Source organism: Trichosurus vulpecula, chromosome 9, assembly GCF_011100635.1.
Source record: "Trichosurus vulpecula isolate mTriVul1 chromosome 9, mTriVul1.pri, whole genome shotgun sequence".
NCBI classification, from domain to species: domain Eukaryota; kingdom Metazoa; phylum Chordata; class Mammalia; order Diprotodontia; family Phalangeridae; genus Trichosurus; species Trichosurus vulpecula.
Genome location: NC_050581.1, coordinates 61,179,584 through 61,202,551, shown reverse-complemented (window position 1 = coordinate 61,202,551; position 22,968 = coordinate 61,179,584). Strand labels below are relative to the sequence as shown.

General features: G+C 40.4%; 1 long non-coding RNA gene across 1 annotated transcript in view; it reads right to left on the bottom strand.

Moving 5' to 3' along the window:
* Window positions 1-22,968, bottom strand: part of LOC118831810 — a 64,066-nt gene that overhangs the window by 6,282 nt on the left and 34,816 nt on the right. The window contains exons 2-3 of the long non-coding RNA XR_005009156.1: window positions 14,509-14,675; window positions 638-755 (exon numbers count right to left, since the gene is read on the bottom strand). This is a non-coding gene — a long non-coding RNA (uncharacterized LOC118831810). The remainder of the gene's footprint in view (window positions 1-637; window positions 756-14,508; window positions 14,676-22,968) is intronic.

Sequence of the window (22,968 nt, the reverse complement as noted above, 5' to 3'; positions counted from 1 at the left end):
ATTAGCCTCACCACCCCGCCCCTACCCATGCTTGATAATGCTTCTCCCAAATCACTCTTATTTCCTTTGTCTTTGCTTATTTGTGTCCGTGTGGTAACACAATGCCAAGCTGCGGGACCCCGCCCCCACCACACACACACACACACACACACACACACACACACACACACACTAGAACACAAGTTCCTTGAGGACAGGTCCTGATTCACTTTTGTCTTTGTAGCACCTAGTACAGTGCCTTTACATAACTGGTGCTTAATGCTTGCTGAATTGAATTATTATGGAGATGTAGTCATCTTTACAATCCATCATTAAGTTTTTGATCTGACATTATGTGAGACACGCATGGTTCCCTCGCTCTGGTAAATGACAATAATAATGATGATGTATTTTATTTAGTATTTAAGGGTTGCATACCACTCTCCTTCCAATACACTTTTGAGGTAGTTTGTGTAAACATTATTGCCTCTCTTTTATAGATGAGAAAACTGAAGCTCAGAGAGATTAAGTCATCTGTTAATAGTCACACAGCTAATTAATGTCAGAGGCAGATGTCCTGTCCCAATATTGAGCTGGGTGGGCACTAGCATAACCTAGTACGGTATTTCCTATGCTCTCATGTTCTAAGCATACTCACCAGAATACTTCATCCTGTATTAATGCATACGTTAGATATTGTCATTTACTCCCATGGGTGCCGAGTTAAAAATATAGCTGTTAACTCCTTCTGTTTCCCAGGCAGCTGCTGACTTACTCTGCAAGAAAAAAAAAGAGAAAGAAAAAGAAAAACCTTCCTCCTTCAGAAACCCCAGGGTGAGGGGAAGAAGAGAAACAGATCTAGAAAGGGGCGTGGGTAGTATGTGAGCTGGCTGAATGTGAGAGGGACTGTGTGGGGGAGAATGTGTGAAAGATAGGTACGTGCACAGTTTATGTATAAGTTGGAAGGGAAGTTTATGGGACATGTATATATGTGGCTCATGTACACATGAAGCTCTGGGTTTACACAGACCAGGTTCAATACTGGGGCTCCTACATCATTTATTTTGGCTAATACCCCAACCTAGAGTTTCCCCTAGGAGCATGAAATCTTATATTGCACCTAGATCTCAGCAACAAAGGAAAGAAATCCCAGCTCCTATGCAAGCATTCGGGCTAACAATACACTGACTATTTAACAGACTTTACTAATCTTACAACAACAACAACAAAAAAAAAAAACCACACAAACAGAAAAGACTCATATCTGAGTCCATAAACATTAAAACAACTTTCCTTCCTTCTTCTGTGGTTTCGACTCTTTCTAGGGACCTGTTCAGTACACCAGACCCATGTACTTAACCTAGGGTTGAAGTCTTTTGTAAGAGTAAAGCAATCAAAACCTCTAGGGAGTTGACCCTTTTCCCTCCAGTAAGTTCCACTTGTATGATTCTGTAAACTCATGCTGCAACTCTGGTTGCGTCATCTCCCCTCCTTCTTCCCCTCCCACATACACCCCAAAAGGACACTCGATGTCAATGCAGAATTGATGGCCCTCCACTAGACATGGGGGGACATCATGCACAGGCCACACAATTCACAGCTCTCATTTCTTAGGTCACGTGGTTCCCACTTCACTGGGGACCACATGGTTTTCCTACAGGGGTCTAGCAGATGTGCAGGTTTACTCTTCAGGAAACCAAGTCCAAATATCTGGGTATAGTGCCTTTCCTCTTTTCATTTCTCAGTTCTGGCTCTCTACATCTGTTTGGCTGCAGTTCTTTTTAAAAGTCAAGACCAAGGTGTGTGATTAACTATAATATAACCAATGTGAGATTAATGGAGATATTGACACTTTGTATAAGAAGACATACTTAGTGCCAGAACAAAGGATTTCTCCATGGATAGCAACAAGGAATTTTATGCTTTGTATGGAGAGATATCTTTAAGATCAACACTAAGTCCCTAGCAGCCTTGGCAATGAGGACCTAGAACAATGTATTGATATTATCCCCTATACACATACATTTATGTGTATGAGTTACTAGCTGTGAATGAAGAACAGCTTTAACTACAGTTAACTAGTCTCGGTTCAAAAGGCCACATAATTCAGGTGTTTATGATGATACAAGTATATATGTTGTTGCGTGCACTATGTGCTTCTTTTCTCCAGGGAAGGCAGGCCCAGATTTAGAGAGAAGCACAGGCTTCAGCTGCTCATCAGAGCCTCTAATAAGCACAAAGCTGAGAGGATTAGCTACGTGCTGCTTATTTATTCATTGCATTTATAAAATGTGCCCATCAATAACAGCTTTTGACAGGTATGGAAAACTAAATATCCAGTAATCCTTGGACTGTTGCCAGATAAATTCACTGTGACTCCAAGAGTCACAGTGGACACCAACTCAAGGGAATGGCAAAATCAGCACAGCTCTCTGCTGTAATACACACACACACACACACACACACACAGAGAGAGAGAGAGAGAGAGAGAGAGAGAGAGAGAGAGAGAGAGAGAGAGAGAGAGAGAGAGACAATGGAAAGGGAAGGCTACTGAAATTAAGAAGCCTATGCTAGAATCTCTCTGTCCATACAAGCTCAAATTTGAGGAAGTAGCTAGGGAAACAAATAATATTTTATATATGTAAAGCAATTACAAAGCACTCCCATATAAATTATCTTATTTGATCCTCATAATAACCCTGTGAGATAGGCAAGGAAAGGAACTGCGGTTCAAGAGAGGTTAATTGGTTTGCTAAGAGACAAACCATAAATGATAGGGACCAGAATTCAAAACTAGGTCTTTGGATGTCAAGTCCAACATTCTTCACAACAGCATATTGCCTTTTCTGGTTAAAGTCAGACTCCAAGAAAAAGAACAAGAAAAATTCTGTTGGTTGGTAGCCTGAATATTACCAGAGTACCTGTTCAACCTCCAAGTTGCCTTAAATTGCCCCCTCTCTTTGCACTTTGTAATCTATTTAATTGTCTTTTCTAATGGTGTAGAGAGTATAGCCATTTGAAGGTAAAGGTTTCTAGCTAGGTTGTCATTTCAAGAAAGTGAGTTGCCCTTGGCCATGTTTATGCCTGTCATGTTTCCCTCTTTCCACTAGGTAACCCATGGGAAAATATACCCCAATTCATATCAGAGCAAGCAGTAGAGGAGGTGGGAATCTTTTTCACCCCTTACTTCACTATACTGTTTAATACAATGTCTTTTGCTCTGAACTAATGTATCTTCTGGTTAGGGATCACGAGCTATGGGTTTGAGTGGATACCAACCCACGATAGGCCTCAAATCTGAAGTAGCTTTCAGGAAACCCACGTCCATTTGTTGGCCTGGGAACGATGTCTACGGGGATCCACCTGAGATCTCTATTTTTGGATTCTCAGGCACTGCAGAAATACACTGAAGACTTTTCCTTTTATATTTTTTCTTTGACTGTGATTGAGTAGCAAGATTTTCTTATGTGATTTCAACAGGCCAGACAAGGTACTTTGAAACTATCGTTGTATGTCAGTGTCATTAGCGTCTTGCTGTTTGATTAAGCATTAAGCTAAACAGCACCACAGCCTTTCTATAATTAGAAAACTGGTGCAGAATAACAGGACCCCCTTCAAGCACTGTTCGTTGGGGGGAGGGTACCTATCGACTGTTGTGATTGCATTGTAACAATCTTAGGTGATGCTGGAGATAATGAATACAAAGCGCTGTATTAGGCAAATTGTCTGAAATGGTGGTACGTTCCAGCATTGCTAGACAGACAAGTGTTGATAAGGAATTCTAGAAAGTAATTACTGAACTCCCCAGGCAGGTGAGAAGATTTAAATCAGTCCTGATGAGAGAAAGATGGACCGAAGGAAGAAGATAGAGCATGGAACAAGCTATTGGAAAGATACCACACGTAACTCAGGAAGTGGTAGGTACAAGAGCTAGGCACTGAAAGCAGACTGTCAGCTTGACTGTGTAAATACAAAGGACTCAGTAGGTGAAGCTATGATCTTTTTTGAGAAAGTATCGCTACTTACTAAATGAGAAATTCTTTGAGTCCTAGCCAGGACATATCACTGAAGTAACACAAAACTGATACAGAGACTTGCAGGAGGCTAATGGAAAGCCTCACCTGGGCCATCATAGTATTTGAAATGCAGTATCCTGAGGTCATAGAGTCAGAATACTTGAGGAAGCTGGAGAACCATGAGAGGGAAGGGAGTATGTGCAGGGAGCCTTGGTCCTTTGCATTAATAACTTTCAACAGGAGGGAGGAAAAGGCCTCTGATTTTATATTACTTCTGGAAAGGCTACCTAGAGATTGATAATTAAAGCATCAATGAATATGGAACACACGGAACCATTTCAGACTAACTCAAATGGCCAGTAGGCTCATATAGGACCAGGAGGCATGGGAGTCCAGAATGTTTGGACAGTAAATACAATGTCTCAAGTTTACAGCACCGATACAGCTGGTGGAGAGATTTGAACCAAGGGCAACAGTCATAGAGAGGGGTCACAACTAGCATTTATAAAAGGCTTTAAGGCTTACAAGGCACTTTACATGTTATCTCATTTGATCCTTAGAAAAACTCTGTGAGATAAGTATTTATTTATCCCTGTTTTACAGACGAGGAGACTGAGGCTTAGACAGGTTAAGTGAATTGTCCAGTCCCACAGCTAATAAGTGTCTGGGGCAGGATCTGAAGGCCAGCCTTCTTGATTCCAACTCCAACACTGTCCATTGCTCCACCTGGCTGTCTCTGCACATGTTGTAGAAGAACGAAACTGTCCTGACTGGCTTGAGGACACATCTTGAGGGATCAGCCATTTGTCCCCTCAGATCTCCCAGACCACTGCAGTCTGCTGGGAGGTAACACACTTCCCAGAGTGACAAAGAAGTATGAGACCAGAGATCAGAGCAGCTGTCACAGAGAAGAGCACTGGCAGAATACCACTGAGAGACTGCAGGGTACAAAGAAATCTGCACTGGCCCTGAGTGCAGAGGCTGTCCCTGTCCTTCCCTATCTGTGTGACCTCTAAGGCCTTGGTTCCTAAGTGGACTAAATGACCTGGGGGGAGGGGGTCTTTCCAGTTCTAAATCTGGGATCCTGTTAACTCAAGAGGCTGAGTTTTCTCTACTTTCTTTTGGGAGGCAGGGGGTAGAGTGGATAGAGTACTTCACTTGAAATCAGAACTATATGAGTTTGAATCCTTCTTCTGATTTCCTCATCTGTAAAGTGAAGGTAATCATAGCATTTATCTCTTTGCAAAGTGGTTGTTACGATTAGATGAGATCATGTATGTAAACTGTTTTGCCAACTTCAAAATGGTATATAAATGTAAGCTGCATATTATTATTACACATGCAGAGTAGAAGGTCACATACATGCTGAGTGCGCTTCAGAGAAGAATTCAAAGGTGCCGTGCCAGAAACTGAATTCCAATGGACCAGAAACAAGAAATTAAGTCAGGGACCCCAGACCCTGAAAAACCTCCTTTCTATTCTATCAACTTTTTCTACCCGGACTCATAGGGCCTTGTACAGCAGGGACACTAAAGATCAAACATGTGAGGTATACTGATGAACTAACAGTGGATCCCAGCTGACAATTATCTTGGCATTCAAGGACTCTTCATAACATGGCCCCATCCTACCTTTCTGGGCTCTTTTCATTTTACTCCCCTCCACACCCTTTTCCCCATTTGTCAGGTAGCCAGTGGTTTTCAATGTTGGACATGAGCAGTGTATATCATCACAACTCCATGGCAGAGGAATCTGGGAGAGAATGGCTTTTATTCATCTGCCCAGCAGGTTTCTACAGCAAGGGCAGTTTCCCAAGTGGCAGAGCTGGTATAATTAGTAAAGAAATTCAACCTTTGCCCTGCTTGTCTTCACCCCACCCCAAGACAAACTGCGGCATTACAGAGCTAGCTGTTCTACTCCTTCCCCTGTGTCTTCCAACACTTAAAATACTTTATAAGATTTGTAAAAGGTAATTTGTCTGCTTGGCATCTAAGCCTGTTGATTGTTGTGGGAAGAATGTCTTAATCCCTTTCTGAAAAGAAAGGCTAACATTTAACTGTTAGTCAAAGCTAAGAGCATAAAAGAATTCTACAAATCCTCCTCTGATACTTCATTAGAGCATGGAGGTGATCCTGAATTTTTAAATGCTATGCTAGAACAGCACAAGATCTGGAATCTTCTACCATGCTCAAAAACTTTGAGCAGATCTTGGTAACAGACCATGTTTCAACTTAAGAGAATTACAGACGGCTCATCACCACCACAAGGGCAGCTAAGTGGAGTCTGGAAGACCTGAGTTCAAATCTGGCCTCAGACACTTACTAGTATGTGACTCTGGGCAAGTCACTTAACCCTGTTTGCCTCAGTTTCCTCATCTATAAAATGAGCTGGGCAAGGAAATGGCAAATCACTCCAGAATCTTTGCCAAAAAAAAAACCCAAAATGGGGTCACGGAGAGTAGGACACAACTGAAATGACTAAACAACAACAACATCGCCAGAAAGCTGTCCAAAAGTGGACGGGGCCACCTGAAAGGTGGTGAGTGCCCTCTCCTTGGTCTTTAAGCAGAGGCTGGAGGCCTACTTGTAAAATGTTATGGTAAGAGTTCTTTTCCTATATCCGTTGGACCAAATGGCCACTAAAGTCTCAGATTCTGTGACTCTAGACTGAATGAATGAAAAAGCATGTATTAAACATGCACAAGCCTCTGCCCTCAAGGACCGTGTACTCTAAAAGGAGGAGACAATCCATATCTTCATAAAGGGAAGCGATGGCCAGGAAGGGGTGCTCTGGTCCAGGAAGCCACACGGATGATGACTGGAGCCAGAGGGCATTTGATTGAGATGTCCTTTCCAGGAATAGTAGTGGTGATTTTATTACTGTTCCCAGAGGCGGAGAGAGAAAGTGGCAGGGCTGAGGGAATGCAGATTCCTGTGGAAGCATGACAGCAAGCTGGCCTGAGAAGCCTGGTGGTTTTAGGGCTGGCACAACGTGGTGAACTCTCACTAGTCAGGAGCATGGGGTGTCAGAGAAGAGGGCAGAGCACAGCGGAATGACGAGAAGATGTCACCGTTGTGAGTATGGAACGCTTGTTGATAAATCTTTTGGCCATGGCAACCAGTGAAGTAAAGAAAAATGCAAACTTATCCCTGTTTGTCTCAGTTTCCTCATCTGTTAAATGAGCTGCAGAAGGAAATGGCAAACCACTTCAGTATCTTTGCCATGAAAACCCCATACATATTTATGTCTAATGGTAGCCCTCTTGGCGGTGGGGAGAGCAGGAGTGGGGATGGGGGAAGAGAAAGGAAAGAAAGTTACATAAAAACTTTACTCCATATTTAAAAGGAAAGGCAAGTTACACATAATAGATTTTTCATGTGCAATCCTCTTTTATTCCTATTCTACTTTGCTATGGAAATGCTTGTTTTCTTTCTTAAGTTTAGAATTTTAAAAATTGTTTAAAAAAATGGGGTCACAAAGATTTGGACATGACAAACACCAACAACAGAATAATAATGAGAAAGAGATTTTTTATGAAATTAAAACAAATACAACCTGACCTAGTGAAACAAATTGCAGATACCAAAAAAAGGAGGGGATGGATAGGGTGGTAGAGATGGATAGAGGAATGGACATGGATTAAATTAAAACAATTTCCCACAGAAATGTAACCAATATAAATCAGTTGCCATGAGACCAAATGAGCTGAGAAACCCCTTCAGTCAGTAAACACTTGATTTCCTTGCTAAGCAGAAAGACAAAACAGCCAAATGCAATATAATTTGTAAAATTTTAGGGAGAGGTATATTGGAAGATTATATACAGTATCACCTTAGGTAACACCAAGAACCACTGGAGGGGAAAACAAGATTATAGAAAGTTTGTAGAGAGACCCAAATAAACAAAATTATCCTAATGTCATTTAAGAATGAAACTGGAAGTACAATGAAATAACAAAAAAGGTGTGTGGGGGAATCTGCAAAATTTTTTATAGTAAACTTTTTTCACCATTAAGGAAAGTGGAGCCCCTCAATATATTTGGACATTTAGCATCACAGTACTGAAAGCACTACCTGAGGAAACAGAAATGGCACCTATAAAAACAAAGAGAGAAAAAGTAGCTGGACCAGAAATATATACAGAGAAGGTCTAAGTTGCAAATAACGCATTTTTGAGTTACTGAAGGACCAGTATTCAAAGAATATGAAAGAAGATATTAAAGATGGAGGGGGCAGGAGGGTGTAATTAGATCTTAATATTAAAAAGGAAACCAAGAGAATATCAACTACCAATGCACAAAAATAATTTATACATGCATCAAAAGTATCCTTAATGAGAATACTAGAAAGGAACAGGAAACATGCTTGTAACTAGGGTTTTGTTTCTTTTTTCTTTCAGTGGCAGAGGAGGTAGGAGAGAAAAAAAGCAGATTTTTGTTGACAAAAAATAAAAAATTTAATTTTTTTAAAAGAAGGAAATAAGCAAGCATTTATAAACAATATTCTACAGCAGATCACATCTTTACAGCCACACGATTGATGAAAGGTGTAGAGAATACAAGATCCCACTGTGCTTCTTACTTGTTGATTATAAAAAAGTGTTCTATTTGGAAGAACAAAGCAGAGCCTTTTAAAGGTGGCTCCTCAAACAGTAAGTCTCCCATGCGTATGTCAAAATGACACAGGATCCCAGAATACTTTTGTTTGATAGCCTTTTGATAATAAATGTAAAGTGAGACATTAGACAAGGGGATGTATGTTCACAAAAACAGTACTAATAGTCATAAAGAAAATCCAGCATAGAGTTCAAATGAAAGAGGGATTCCTTATGGATAGTGTGGTCATCTAGATGCTCCTGTTACATTATGTCATGCATATCATCCTTTGACTAGTGTGCCCTCAAGAACTCCGGGCTCAGCTGGACCATTATTGTGATCCTGGGGTCAAGCCACCAGAGGAGTTAGTTTCTCTTCTTGACTCACTATGCCCCCACCTGGACTTCTCTAGGTAAATTTCTAAAATCCAGTTTATATTTAGTTTATATCTGGGATTTCCCCCAACGTGAACAGCAGGATCCCTTCCTGTAAAGGGACTCAAAAGACAATACTGGTATCAGGCCCAGAACAACTTTTATTCCCAATTTCAGTTTCACTCATGCTGGTTTTCACTGATGACTCAGGGAGTTCCCTATCAGTTTGGTTAGCTTTTCAGGACTTTAGCCTTTATTTAGGACCTTTAATAGTCCATACTTCTTTTCCTATAGAGTATAGACACCTTAAAAGATGACAGACTATTCTTGACAAGTATCAGTGACTAGGGCTGCCCTAAGATGAGATGATTGATTTGGGGCTTAGACAACTCCAAGAGGGTGAGTTTCAGTGGCTGGATGATACGGTTACTCCAAGATAATATGGTTGGCTTGGAACCTTGGAAGAATGTTGGGAGGAGTCATCTTTTCTGCTAGTCCATAAGAGGCTGATTAGGACTTTCAGTTCAACTTTATAGATTCCAATATCTATCTCTTGAAATCTCATCAAGAGGTCTCCTACTAATTCCCCATACACTGATTTGTTCATTTTATCGTCGTCACTGCAAAAAAATGTAAATAAAACCCTCACAACAAGACTACAGCAATATATATCAAGAAAATAATTTACCATAATTAAGTAAGAGTCATACCAGGGATGCAAGGATGATTCAATATTTGGAAAACAATTCACATGAATTAATCATTTAAATAACAAAAATAGTAAAAATCATGTGATTGTTTAGCAACCGGTACAAAAAAAAAGCCTTACCAAAATACCATGTAATAGGGTCATGGATTTGCCCTTTCTCATGGGTTGTATATGGCATGCATGCAGATATTCTTTGTCTGCTTCTAGTCTACTGTTTCAAAGCCTGGATGGGTCACTTCCACCAATATGCAAGGTCTTAGCTCTGTGGAATGATGAAGAGTTGACTAGTTAGCTGCTGAGCTAGAAAAGCTGATGACTCAGGGAACCTGCTGAAAGAGGAGACAAGTTCCTGCTGAGGCCTCTTGGCTGTGACTCTCCAAATAACAAGATATAACTCCAGTGAGGAGTGGGAAGGACAGGGCTCTTCTCTATCCTCATATGACTATCCTGACCATTTGACAGCTGACTTAACCAGTTGAGTTTGCACTGGGGGAACTGGAAGCCTTTGCCTCTCTTTGTATTTGTTTTTTCTGGATCTTGGGTGAATGAGCATCCCATGGTGGGTGTGTCTAAGACTGAAAGTGACCTAGTGAGTTTTAAAAGGTCAGAAAGTCTTGGGAGGTGACTGACAGTAGCAGTGGTATACACTGGAGTAGCAGTGGCTAACATTAAGGAAAGCTTCTGCATTAGAAAATTTAGCTACCACTAGAAGTGGGGCAAAGTTTGGTCTGTTTTACTAGCAGATGAGTGCAAGAAGTGATTAAATGGTCCCTAATTAGCAGTATCATATAATCATGTTATTGTTTTGATGAGACTCAAAATATTAACCTCCTAGTCAATTTTAACCACAGTTATGTTTAGTTGTTGAATTCTGTTTTAATCATTCTGTTAGTGCATACTGTAAACTTTTTAAACTTAGCATTCTTTAGTCTGCATAGGAATAAACTCTCTGTCTCATAACTGATTCATATTGTGCACTGAATAGCTCTTCTCCAATTTCCCCTTTGGAGAACATCTTAAGATATTCAGGCCCTGTTACTATAATTAGAAACTTCCTCTAGTGTGGGGGTTTGTTGGGTATAGAAATCTCTCTTACCCTACAGGGAAGTAGGAGTGGAAGGGAATAAGAGAAGGAAGGGGGGGCCGATAGAAAGGAGGGTAGATTGGGGGAGGTGGTGGTCAGAAGCAAAACACTTTTGAGGCAAAACAGAGTAAAAGGAGAAAGAGAGAAGGATAAATAGGGGGAAAAATAGGATAGAGGCAAATATACAGTAATCATGACTGTGAAAAAATTTTATAGCAATTTTCTCTAATAAAGGCCTCATTTATCAAATATATATTAAATTTATAGTACAAGTCATTCCCTAATTGATAAATGGTCAAAGAATATAAACAAGCAGTTTTCAGATGAAGAAATCAAAGCTATCTATAGCCATATGGAAAAATGCTCTAAATCACTATTGATTAGAGAAATACAAATTATAACAGTTCTGAGGTACCACCTCACATCTATCAGATTGGTTAATATGACAGAAAAGAAAAATGATAAATGTTGGAGGGGATGTGGGAAAATTGGGACACTAAAGCAGTGTTGGGGCAGTTGTGAACTGATCCAACCATTCTAGAGAGCAATTTGAAATTATGCCCAAAGGGCTATAAAACTATACATACCCTTTGACTCAGCAATATTACTACTAGGTCTGCTTTTTTAAAAAAGGAAAAAGACATATAAAGCATCTTTTTTGTAGTGGCAAAAACTGGAAATTGTGGGGATGCTCATTAGTTGGGGAGTGGATGAACAAGTTATGGTATATGATTGTGATAAAATACTATTGTGCTCTAAGAAATGATGAGCAGGATGCTTCCCCCAAAAAATCCTGGGGAGATTTACATGGACTGATGCAAAGTGAAATGAGCAGAAACAGGAGAATAATGAACATAGTAGGAGCAATACCGTACAATGATCACCTGTGAATGACTTAGCTATTCACAGCGATACAGTGATGCAAGACAATTCTGAAGGACCTGTGATGAAAAATGCTATCCACTTCCAGAGAAAGCATTGATGGAGTCTGAATGCAGCATACTTTTTTAAGCTTAAAAATTTTTTTTGGTCTATGTTTTTTTTTCACAACGCGACTAATATAGAAATAAGTTTTGCATGACCGCATATATATATAATTTATATCAAATTGCTTCCCAATGAGGGGGGAGGGTTGGGAAAGGGGGAGAGAGTGTGGAACTCAAAATTTTTAAAAACAAATGTGAAACATTATTTTTACAAGTAATTGAAAAAATATGTATATATACAATATATTTTTTAAATAGGACATCTTCTTATCTCTATGAAATTGTTTGGTCACATTGTTTGCTACCTGATAGTCAAAAATTAACTAATTAAATGATTCTGAGAGCATCCCTTTATTTCTGTGATTCTTTTCTTCTATGATTCTTATCTGGTCACTGTATTCTGGAAGGCAGATTTTTCTGTGAAAAACAGGGATGGGGGTTTCCGCACCAGATGAGCCATTCTGGCCCCATTTTGGCTTATGGTCTTTTCATTTTGGTTTTATTGATTTTCATTCCATCATAATTGCTGTGCTTTTTACCCCATTTGTATTGCCTCTTCACTTTATCAGGATTTCTTTCCGTGTGCCCTGTTCACTCTACTGACATTTTATTCTTCTTGAATCGACATTACCCAATACACATCTTCTTTTCATAAGAAGAGTAATACAATAACACGTTCCATTTATCTCTTAAATTACTTATTCACTAAAACCAGGGTAGGTGCATTTTGTGAAAAAAACAACATAGATTGCTATTCACATTGCCCATCTGATTAAAAAACATCTTTCCTCTTTCCTATCACATCCTGTGCATTTCACTCTGCATTTCCTAAACCTAATCTCTGCAAGGCTCAAAGAAGGGACTACTATTTTGGATAGGAGGTTAGACTAGCCTTCCACGGCTCCCCTCAGTGTTAAGATTCTATTACTCTAAGCTTTAAAAAAAACACTACTGAGCCTCAGGAATAATTATCCTAACACAGCAAGGGAAAGAGCCACAACACTGAGAAAATGCCACATAAGAGTAAGCAGCAGACACTGAATTTCAATAAGAACTCCAGGATTAGTTGCCTAACCTCTGAATTAGATTATTCTTTTTCAGGTCTAGCCAAACTAGACCTTTTAGGCTCTTCTATGAGTCCAGCCAAACTGCAACCAAAATTGTTAGGTTTCCATCAATACACAGAATTTGTCAATCTACTTCCATCAGATAGCTATTTCTTATATCCTTCAATGTTGCTTCCCTGAACCCTGGCTCTGACAATTTCCTTTCTATCTAAGTCAGTGCCAAAGCAGCATTGCCTAAACTGTTTTCAATGCTTCAGATAGTATATAAACATTAATGTAATAGCCTGTGCTCTAAATGTGAGATACTTGTCCAATGAGCTGATATACTACTGGAGGAATTAAACCACATAAATATCGAACACTGTGAATATGTGAAACTAAACGTGAAACCAGAAGAAATCAGAAAATTTTCAGTACATGGAAGGACTGCACACAGGCTCCTCTTGAAGGAGCAAAGAAAGGGGTTGATCGGTCAGTTTCATGATGTGCCCAAATAAAATTTAAAAAATTTCAAAGGACACCCAGTCATTTCACTTTGCAGTGCTCACAATTAACATAAGCAAAAAGACCACCCAAAAACTGAGTGCGGCTCAAATGACAATACTATAAGGAAGTACTTCATACAATTACATACTCCACAATACAATCTCATCTATATATGTAACATGCAGAGGATAGGACAAGGTCACAAAAAAATAAACAGCAAAATTTTGTATTCTCTGTACATTTTGGTCAATTATGCGACATGAGGGTGTAATCTGTTACACAAAGATCGTCTAAGAAAGGCTGCTTATTCTCTTTCCACGTTTTCATCAAGAAAACTCTTGTTATCTGCTAGGTAATATTAAGAAAATCATTCTCATTGAGATTGAACAGAGTGGAGAATGTAAACATGTAGGGCAGATGCTGCTGATGAACTTTTGGTCACCTTCAGGGGTTGGGGGTGGTGGGAGGCACTCGAAAAGGCTATAAACCAAGACTTTTAAAATGGAGGGAGAGTTGGTGAGCAATTTTTTGTTCACAAATGATTGTGCAGTCAATGCAACCTCCGAGGCTGAGATGCAACACAGCATGAATCAATTAACAACTTATACTAATTTGGGCCTGATAATTAACACCAAGAAAACAGAGGTTCTCCACCAGCCAGCACCTCACCTCCCACATGTGGAACCATCAGTTACAGCAAATGGAAAAATTGTGAATGCTATGGAGAAGTTAACTTACCTTGGAAGTAACGGCTGAAGTTTGGATTCAGTCAAAGAGCTGCACTAGAGGATCTAGAGGGCCACACGTGGCCTCGAGGCCTCAGGTTTCCCACCCCTCTCTTAGGTCCCCCATGGATGTGCTCTGCCTAACTATTTTTAATCAAGCCTGACAGCCTCAACAAGCCCTAGAGACTTACCCCGCTCTTAATACGGCGTCTCACCCTGACAGCTAGTCTAGGAAATGGAATACTGATAAAATATTGAAGTACGACATTTACCATTTCTACTTGCATCCCAGTAGTATTTGAATCACTCAGGTTTCTTCCCTCAGCTCTCCTAGATTCAGCCACTCAGTATGTTGTGATTAATGACATGGAATCAAAGTGCCAAAGATAATACACACTCTGCTTACCACGCTTTTACCCTGTCAGGTCTTTGGCACACATGAGCACACCTGGGGCTCATAAATAGGGATAAGGAAAGGGCTTTCATACCTCCAGTCTCACCAGCCCAGGATTCATAGCAGCTACTGGTCCTCAGCTAATTCTATGCAGTGTTGGCTTCTGTTTTCTCATTGCCCAGGTGGTTCTGGCTAGCCTGGCTTCACTCGCAGCCCATGCTTGCTCTTCCTGTCTCTCACCTCTGGCACTGGAATCATGCTCTGAAAGATCAAATGGTGAAAGAGAGGAAAAAGTATAAACACTGATAGCTTTTATCATGTTGTACTACTCCTGCTCCTCTTGCAAAGAGGATCACTGAGGTCCCAGAGGTGAAAGGGGCAGCCCTTTTCATATGCCAGAATCTTAGGATTTGTTCTGCCAGTCCCATTCTATGACGGCCTTGCTTGGTCCCAGAGGAAAAGATTCAAAGGAGTAGTAAAAACAAAACAATGTCCTAATAAGATACATTCTGATTTTAAGAAACTAACTCCATGGAACAAAACATATTTTTTAAAAATTTCTTTGTAAATTTTGTTTTAAACTTAAATACAAAATAAGAAAAAAAAAGCATTGCCATGCACACAGCAGAACATGAGAAAGGATTCAAAATATATATCAATAAATTTCCATTTCAAGAAAGCCTATATAATAAATATTGTGCATTGCGTTGAGAGCTATCTTTTCTTTGCTTCCTTATACTTTTTCTTTTGTTCTCCGCTGTGCACTTTTTACTTTGTTCTTTATTCTCCTTCCCCTGCCCCTCCCCCCCACTACAATTAAGTGTGTAGATATACACACACACATATACACACAGACGCACACACATGTGTGTCTGTGTGTATAGGTATATGCACATGGGTATATATACATGTACGTATATACGTGTGTATATGGATATACAATACACAAGTATGCATATATGCAAACATACATAGATACATATATAGAGACATATACACACAAAGATATACATATATACACATGTACCTTGTACATACCTAAACTTACACATACATATACTTAGATATTGATAATCATTTTCATATATAGACACATACATCTATGTAAAACCATACTATACTTATTTATCCTCTGTTTCTCTGAGGGTAGGTAACCTCTTCCTTCATAAGTCCAAATCCTTCTATATTTTTCCAGGCCTACCAACTCATCATTTCATATACCACAGCAATATTCTAACCTCATACTGTCTAGTTGTTTTAAATAGTCCGAAACAACATTGGTAAATATGGCTGACACATAGTGTAATTTCCCAGTTTTTCTCTTTTGATTAAATCTATTTTAGCCTTGACTTTGTCCAAGATTAAAATTACCACCTCTTCTCCTTTTTCCTTAACAAATTCTACTCCTGATCTTTATTTTATGTTTGTATTTCTTATTTCCTATCCCTCCTGACTCCTTCACTTTACTTCTACCTGCTACCTTGTACTCCTATTACTTAACCTACCCCTGCCATGATACCCCCCTTAACCTCCCATTCCCATTAATCTAAACACCCTTCTATACCCCCTTTAACCTATTCCCTCACCCTCCCTTCTAGAGATCCCTCCCTTATCCTCTACTCCACCCCTATCCCCTTAGCATTTTATTTCTTTCTGGATTTAGAAAACTTTTATACATACATACATGTATTATGTATGTATTGTTCCCTCTTGAGCCCATTCCCAATGGAAGTCAGTTTCTAGAACTACCAGCCCTCTTCTTCCATCTAATTCCTCTGTGTTGGTTCTTCCTCTCTGACCTCATTTATATAGGATAATTACTGTTTTTAGCTGTTTCTAAATAGTTTTACTTTTTAGTGATGTCATGCTCAGGTCTACCCTAGTCTTTCTTATGAACTACCCAGTTACTAATAGCAATCTTAGATATATGTTTTACATTTTACATACATAGAAGGCAAACCTTCTGTCCTTATTAAGTCCTTTGTAATTAGTCTTTGGTATGTACCTTATATTTCTCTTGGCTCCTATATGTCAAGTCTTCTATTAAGTTCAGGTTTTGGTTTAGTTTTTTTTTTGGCAAAATCCTGAAAGTCTGACAATTCATTAAATATCCTATTTTTTCATTCAGGATTATGCTTATCTTTGCTGGGTATAATATTTTTGGCCATAGCCCCAGTGCTTTTTCTCTTTGATATATAGTGTTCCAAGACCTACAGTCTTTTAGTGTCACCATTGCTAAGTCTTGTGTGATTTTAATTGTGGCACTGCCATATTTAAATTGTTTTTTCTTGTTGCTCATAATATTTTATCCTTGAGCTGGGGGTTTTGGAATTTGACTATGATATTCCTGTGGGTTTTCCTCATAGGATCTCTTTCAGGTGGTGATTGGTGTACTTTTTCTATTTCTACTTTCCCCTCTTATTCTAATGCTTCAGGACAATTTTCTTTAATTATTTCTTGTGTTAGTGTATGAAGATTCTTTTTTTGATCATAGCTTTCAGGGAGTCCAGTTATTCTTATGTTTTCTCTTCTTGATCTGTTTTCCAAATCAGTTGTTTTTCTTATGAGATGTTTCACATTCTCTTCTATTTTTTCATTGTTTGTATTTTGCTTTATTATTTCTTGATGTCTTATGACTTCACTGGCTTCCCTTTGCCCAAGTCTGATTTTCAAGGAGTCATTTTCTTCCTTAAGATTCTGGATTTCTTTTTCTAATTGGTTGACTTTCTTTTCATAATCTTGTTTTTCTTGGATTGCTTTTTTTTTAGTTTTTCCTCAATCTCTCTCATTTGATTTTTAAAGTCTTTTAAAAGTTCCTCTATGAATTCTTTTGGGGCAGGTGACCATTTGATGTTACTCTTTGGGGTGCAAGAGAGTTTCTTTGCTTCAGTATCCTCCTCTGAAAATGAACCCCAGTCTTCTCTATTCCCATATTAACTCTCTATGGTTGGATTCTTTCTCCTTTGCCTGTTCATTTTTATTTTATTTGAAGCAGTTTAGTTTTTGTAATCACCTCTAGTCCTGAGGTATGGGGGTTGGTGCCTCTGACCTCAGATCCTCTTTCAGTTTTCCTTTTTTGGCCTGGAACCAAAACCAAGACCTCCAGCTACCTGTAAGTGCCAACAGCCAGAAGTGTCCTCACCCCACTGCTTCTGCACTCATTGGTATATGCTGGTTCCTTCTTGTCTGCCACATCTCCGCAGCACAGCTGGGTCTGGTGTTCCTTGTCAGCAGAGGTTCTCTCAACTTTTCCCAGCTCAGAGGCCCAACTCTCCTCCTTGTCCAGGGGGTAAAAATTCCTGTGGCTAGAACTGAGGCAGCCCAGCTAACCCGTAGGGCTTGCTGCTTGTTGTTTAAGCAGACCTAGACTGGAGGGGTTTACTCTTCATAAGGACCAAACCTCATCCTGGGATTTTTCTTTAGATCTTCTCCAATTGTCCCAGGAGTACTACTGTTCTGCCCCTACTCTTATTTATTTTTGCTACTCAATGTTCACTGTGAGGTTCTACTTTATCTTGTTTGTGGGAGGAAATCTTGAGAGCTTGGGATTTTCTGACCTACTCCACCATCTTTCCCAACAAAACATATTCTTAAAGTACTCCTCCAAGTCTCTTCCATGTATATGTTAAGATCATATAAGATTCCTTTATAAATGCAACCAGAGAGCTACTTTATAATCTTCTGATTATCAATACCAAGCAAGCCATAAAGTAGAGACTTATATCTGTCAAAGGTATTCACCATCGCCACGAAGGTTATACTGTCTAACAGAAGATCAATTGCCTATAGATTGTAAAGTCCTCTAGATGTCCCCATTTGTGGATGGCTTCAAGTACAGGTTACCTAAGACTAAACTTCATTTCATTCTTTAGCAGAAGGTGAGAAAGATGTTGTAAATACTGTACAGATAATATAATCTAGATAAGGTATAGATATCCAGATAGATGTGTAGATTTTAGCAAAGCACTTGATAATTACTCTCCCACTGAATTTGTGGTCAATATGTAAAGATGTAAACTCAATTATAGTGAAATTAGGTAGAGCTAGAATTGGCTGAATGACCAGAACCAAAAACCAGTCATTAACAGTTCAATGTCATCTAGAAAGGAGGTCTCTACTTAAGGGTCTCAAGAATCTATCTTTGTCTTTATGCTCTTTAACTTTGTTCATCAGTGACTTAAAAGCACAGATAGTATGCTTGTCAAATCTGAGAATGACATAAAGCGGGGAGGAACATTAGTACATTGGATAGACCACTGAGACAAAACCTCTACTAGACTTGGAGCATAGAGTGATGCAGGGCCCAGGAATTGCTAATATTATCTCCCACAGAAATATAGATTTTTATTGGAGATTTCCTCCTGACCTGAACAGACTGAGTATACTGAGAGAGGACTTCTCACTAATCTGAATCATTTGACCCAACCATGTAGATCCCAGGGACATCAGTGTGTGGCACCCTCTCCTACAACAGGTGGTTATAATCTATAAAATCTTATAGATCTTTAGCACTATTCTGGTTGAGGAAGTATTCAAAATTCACTAAACAGTCAAACCACTCTGCACCTCTTATACAGTACTGCCCCAGATCAAGCTCCAGTACAGGGGCAAGGTCAGGATTTGTTTCTCCACATGCGTTGCTGTCCACCTCCTGGCTGCTGCCCACTGTTGGCCTCCAGGTGCACCTACGTTGGTTGCTCCCAGCTTGGTTGTTCTGTGACTGCCTTTTTTCCTGTTAGCATTTCATCACGTTACTGTCTTTCCTTAGTTTAGCTTCCCTGCTCTGGTTCCTTGCCACACTGGCCCTTCTCTTTCATTAGTACTTAGTCACTGTTGCCAAAAGGGCCCAACCTCCTAAAGGGTCTGTACACGTGGGCTCCAACCCCAGACTCCACTCAAGGCCACAGCTCTGCCTTACACAGGGGCCCTCTGGCTGTGGTCCTTCTCCCAGGGCATGAGTTTAGGTCACATTTTCAGTGCCAGGATGGTCCCAAAGGCTTTGCTATTGCAAATACACATGGCTTAGTTTTTGTGCTTCCTTAGATTCTTTTATATGTAGTTGCAAGACATTCAAGTTCCCAAAAAGAAACAAGGGAACAGACTCAGGCAGCTCTGTGTGGTTTCTGTTACAGAATATTCTCCAAGTGAATCTGGGGACAGAGATCCCTGAAGGAAGATAAAACAGGGATCCATAAGGAATTTCTATCCCAAAATATAGCTAGGTCTCTAGCGCAGACCTAAGCCCTAGTGAGCAGGAAAAAGTTTTAAAGTTAGAATTATTCTGAAGATCCCAGGTAACTAGGAGTAGCTAGGTTCTGTGTTCTAAAGAGCTTGACACCTAAGGCAAAGAATCTTCACCTAGAGATGAAAAAGCCTGCCCTTGTCAAGGCCATGAAAGGAACAGAAAGACTATTCTTTGGAGGGAAAAAAAAAGCAGGAATGTTTTTCCCCAAGAAGAACCTTCCTGGGCCTGTTTCCTCATCTGTGAAATGAGAGGCCAGGACTCAATGGTCTACAAAAATCCCTTCCATCTCTAAACCTATGATTTATGAACTTTTCATTGTACAATTGCTGGCTCTGTTGGGGGCTTCTGCTTTCTAAAAGCTGCATCAGAAGGAAAATACTATCAGGTTTAAACCAAAAGAACATAAGAAAATCTACTTCCCCTCCAAGAAAATCTACTCTTCCCATCTACTCTTTGACAGCTAGGTGCTGCAGTGGACAGAGCACCGGGCAGGAAGTCAGGAAGACCAGAATTCAAATCCAACCTCAGACACTTTCCAGCTGTGTTTAACTCTGGCTGGGCAGCTCCCTTAGCTTCCATTTGCCTCAGTTTCCTCAACTGTAAAATGAAGATAATAACAGTGCCTACCTCACAGGGTTGTTATAAGGATCAAATGAGATATTTGCAAAGCACACAAGGACTATACAAATGCTCATTCCCTTCCCTTTTCCCCATTAGGAAGACCTAGTTTTCTAACTGAAACCATGTGGCCAGAAGAGCCATGCCTGCCAGTACCTAGCAGTGACCCCAGAGGCAGAGGAATAATGCTGAGCAGCAGCCACGTGACAAACAGAGAGGTCTGGCAGAGATTACTTGGCATCTGAGACCCGCGGGGAACCAGCCCATTAGGAGCAGCATGAGAGCAGTACTAGAAGCCATCAGGAGTCCTTCAGCAGAGATGCAGATTGCCGCTTGTTGGACAGATGATACACAGGAGGCACTAGAGGTTTCAGACTCCAGCCTCTAACAGGTTCACTCTTGATCTGGTCAGACAGGAAAGACAGCTTCAAAGGGGCTAATAATAAGCTTTATTCTAGTCCAGTCTTCTCTAACACAGCATTGCTCATAACAGAAGCACTACAAACTCTCTACAGCATTTCCTAATCACCCTTCTCACAGGGGCCAGCGAGAAAGGGGGGCAACTACTCCTACATCTCAATGGGGTCAATCGAGACAGGCACAACTTGTACATTCAACCCTAAAGGGTTCCCCTAAATCTCCTCAAGCCTCAAAGGGGGCCAGTTGAGGCACACAGACTCCCCCCTTCCAAGCCTTGATGGGGGCCGATCAAGGCACACAGCATTCCAGCTTGTGCATTCAACCATAAAGGTTCCCCAACTCAATGACCAATGATCACCTGTTTTATAGGGCATCAGACAAAGAAGGCATATTGCCAGCAATGACCCTGCAAGTTTACATCACCTCATCCCTATATATCACTGTGCAATTGTAGTGGATGTTTTGTTTTGTTTTTTTGCAGGGGGGAAGGCAGGGCAATTGGGGTTAAGTGACTTGCCCAAGGTCACACAGCTAGTAAGTGTGTCAAGTGTCTGAGGCCAGATTTGAACTCAGGTCCTCCTGACTCCAGGGCCAGTGCTCTACTCACTGTGCCACCTAGCTGCCCCTATTGCAGTGGATGTTTACCGTTTCAGCACACATGCTTATATTATTTATCCTTATATAATGCTGCAGAAGCATGGTGATGTTTTGAACCATGAGCCTGGGAACTCACATCCAATACCTGGAAAACAGAGATTGTTATGGCCACGGATCCTGGGAAACTAAACTTTAAGAAATAATAACAATAGGGGCAGCTAGGTGGCTCAGTGAGTAGAGCACCGGCCCTGGAGTCAGGAGGACCTGAGTTCAAATCCGGACTCAGACACTTGACACATTTACTAGCTGTGTGACCTTGGGCAAGTCACTTAACCCCAATTGCCCTGCCAAAAAAAAAGCAAAAAAAAAAAAAAAGAAATAACAAAAATCCACTTTACACACACTAAAATCCACCTCACTTACACTAAAATTCACCTTACTGACACCCCTTCATGCATATGCTCTCCCCACAAATGTTCCCTACAATGCTTCTACTCTTCAGACTGATGGCATGGAGTACTTGTGGAACTGTGTCCAAGTATTTGGGAGGGAAGAAAATGTAGTATGGCTACTTTTCTTACTGTTTTATTTTCATTAAATGTATTTGCTTTTAACCAATTACATCTTCTGGCTAATTATTAAAGGCAAACACGTGGGTGGGGACTCATAAACTATGGTTTTGAGTGGATGAAGACCCAGAGTGGACCTGGGGAGGCCCTGAACTTGGGGGATTTGTCTAGAAGTTGTCTAGATGACCCACCTGTTAATTGGGGTTTGGGGGAGGGGAGGATGGTTCCCAGGTTCTAAATCAAAATAAAATAGCCACATTGCCTTCAGGTTTGGGTTGTTTTTTTTTCCTCTCTCTTTAGGGCCAGGGTCAAAAAGTCTCTAGGTTATTTAAGACATAAAGTTTCTCTCAGACAGGATCCATAACCCAGTCTTCCACACAGACAGTATCCTCAGGAAGCCATAGGAGTCTCCTTCTACTCACCCTTTTTTCCTTTTTGTCCCTCTCTGAGTCAGTGGGAGCTCTCTCCAGCCCCCAGCCAGGCTGACACCCCTCATTCGGCATCTCCCTCTGAGTTTCGAATCTTGGGCTCTGAAGGGATTCCTCCACTCCCTCTCCTTTCTTGTCTCCCTAATCCCCCTTTCTTTCTGGGGTAAATGGTATCCACTCAATTTAGCCTATGTTGTGTCAAGAAAGTACTAGAACCAATATGTAGGAGAGGTGGGGCTGGCAACTGTTTGTATCAAAAGAACCTAAGGAGAGGCAAAACTTGCTACAGCCCCTAGCACAGGCACTTGTAGTTCAAGGAGCCACCATGGTGAAGAATCATACTATTTTAGATTTGAAAGGAACCTTTGAGATAAAATCTGGATCAATCATATATTTCATTTTGAAGACTAAGAAAATGAGGTTTAAGAGAAAGTAAGGAATTTGTCCAAGGTCACACAGCTCCTGAAGGTAGGTAGGCAACCAGAATCTAGTTCTCCTGACCAGTGTTCGTTCTCTGCATTATACCATACATTCTCTATAGCTATATTTCAATGTATATGATACAAATAGACAGTACACCTTCACAAATCTTCATTCCTGTAATCAAGTTGCCTTCAGAGAGTGTATTTCTGTCCATAACTTACTATGGGACGGGAAAATTACAAAGCTACATTCCA